The following is a 2500-nucleotide window of genomic DNA, read 5'->3' on the forward strand; positions in this document are numbered from 1 at the left end:
CCCCTCCCCCCTCCCCTTTTCCTCCCCTCCCCCTTCCCTTTCCCCTTCTCCTTTCCCTCCCCTCCCCCTCCCCTTATCCCTGTCCCCTCCCCTCTCTCCCTCTCATCTCTTTCCTCTCCCCTTCCCCCTTCTTTCCCCCTCCCCTCTCTCTCTCCCCCTCCTCCTTTCTTCCCCTCCCCCTCTCATTTCTCCTACTTCTCTTCTCCCTTCTCCCTCTCCCCCTCTTTCTCCTCCCCTACCTTCGCCACATGTATTGCTCCCCCCCACCCCACTCTCCCTCCCTTCCTTCTTCCTCCTCTCTCTCTCTCTCTCTCTCTCTCTCTCTCTCTCTCTCTCTCTCCTTTCCTACACTCCTTTCCTCACTTAATCTTCCCTCTCTCTCTCTCTCTCTGTCTCTCTCCTTCAACTTTTCCTCAGCCCCTTCCCCCTCCCTCCCTCCCTCCCGTCCCCTCCCCACCTCCCCTCCCCATCTCGTTCTGGGCCGATATCGCTGGAGACACTATCCTAAATGCTATCTAATGGTTGGGGAAGGTGCTGTCTCTCTCTCTCTCTCTCTCTCTCTCTCTCTCTCTCTCTCTCTCTCTCTCTCTCTCTCTCTCTCTCTCTCTCTCTCTCTTTGTACCTGCCTACCTGTCTATGTTTATCTATTAATATCCCTCCATCTATGTATCTGTCTGTCTATCTATCTATCTATCTATCTGTCTATGTATTTATCCCTCCATCTATGTATCTGTCTGTCTATCTATCTATCTATCTGTCTATCTGTCTATCTCAAAGAATAAGGAAAAGGAAGAAAGTGTTAAGGTTTTGGGTCGTTTCGTGTCTTCATTCTCATTCGGTTTGTTTTTATCTTTCTGTCTGTCTGTCTGTCTGTCTGTCTCTCTCTCTCTCTCTCTCTCTCTCTCTCTCTCTCTCTCTCTCTCTCTTTAAGCCGTGATCAATGGGCGCCGAACCGGGTGTCTGTTTGGTCGACAATTCACCTCTAAAGATGCGAGTCATTAGCAACTACGTCAATATTTGGGAGGGAGGGAGGGAGGGGAGGGGAGGGAGGGAGGGGAGGGGTGGGGTGGAAAGGGGAGGAAGGGAGGGGAGGGAGGAGAGAGAGGATAGGAGGGGAGGTAACGTGAGGGAGAGTAGAGTTGGGATGAAGGCAGGGATGCGGTGGGATGGAGAGGCAGGTGGAGGAAGAGAGAGAGAGAGAGAGAGAGAGAGAAATGATGATGATGATGATGATGATGATGATGATGATGGCCAGATGGTTGGGGGTGAAGATAGGATGGAATGAAGGTGGGTATGATAGTGAGTGAAGTAGCGAGGAATGAAATGATGTGGTTTGGGGAGGGGGAGGGGAGTGGAGGAGGTAGAGGGTGACAGAGGGGGTGGGGGAGGGGAGTGGGAGAGAGGGGTGAGGTAAGGGGAGGGGGAGGGAGGAAGGGGAAGGTGACGTGTGGGTGGAATGAAGAAAGGTGTGCCAAGGGATCGCTGAGGAGGGATTAAGTAAAAGGTGATCATATCTACTTTCCATCTAGTATTTTTATAGAGTTACACAGACCACACAGACCTTACCGTCCCAGGGGAGGGGTCTGGTATTCTCCCTTCATGCTGTTACGTCACCACACACTAGCACTGAGCGGGAAGGTAATACGGTAGAGGTCATGCACGGGGCTGCGTCTGGCACATGAGCGCTTATTTAGAACTTAATCAGTGTGTGTGGGATAAATGGGGCGGAGTCACGCGGCGCCTCATTGCACCAAATCCGCTGGCGAGTCACAAATACGCAAAGACCAATGTAATAAGACCAGTATAAAAAGACCAATATAGAAAGACCAATATAGAAATCCATATTACATAGCAAAGGCGTGTTTTTTCTTGTAAGTAAAAGAGTATACTAGTTTGTGGGGTGTGATAAGAAGGAATAGGCAGGTAAGTAGGTAGGTAGGTAGGTAGGTAGGTAGGCAGGTAGGTAGGTAGGTAGGTAGGTAGGACAACTGGAGGAAAGGGAGTGAAGGATAAGTAAAAATAGGTAAGTGGTAAAGGGAGTTAGGTAGGTAGGTAGGAGGATAGGTGGGTAGGTGGGTGGGGCTAGTCAGTGGGTATAATCAGAGAGGTAATGGAAGGGGAGGGGGAGGGGGTTTGCACTTAGAGAGAGAGAGAGAGAGAGAGAGAGAGAGAGAGAGAGAGAATTAAAGACAGAGATAGTTCACCACCGCTACCATCACATTCTGCATATTTAGAAAGAGATCACCATGCATAAACATTCATCCCCATAACACTGCTAAGGTATACCCGTCTGAGAGTGTCGCAAATTTGGCACCAATATTCACCGCCCATACTGAGAAAGACGAGGGAGGAGGGGTAACTCAAACAGAACTAATGGAATGTTCGGGGATGTGAATTTTTTTGGTAATTTCGAGATGAGGATTATCTATTTCTTGCTAGAGATAGATAGACAGATAATTAGATAGATAGAAGGATGGACAGAATGATGGATGGACAGAGA

The 2500-nt window shown here is 49.5% G+C and overlaps 1 protein-coding gene across 1 annotated transcript in view; it reads left to right on the plus strand.

Moving 5' to 3' along the window:
* Positions 1-2500, plus strand: part of LOC145404327 (insulin gene enhancer protein ISL-1-like) — a 47692-nt gene that overhangs the window by 29294 nt on the left and 15898 nt on the right. The window lies entirely within an intron of this gene.

The sequence above is a fragment of the Coenobita brevimanus genome, chromosome 63 (genome assembly GCF_032717465.1).
Source record: "Coenobita brevimanus isolate Jiangsu-jjx chromosome 63, ASM3271746v2, whole genome shotgun sequence".
In the NCBI taxonomy this organism is placed as follows: domain Eukaryota; kingdom Metazoa; phylum Arthropoda; class Malacostraca; order Decapoda; family Coenobitidae; genus Coenobita; species Coenobita brevimanus.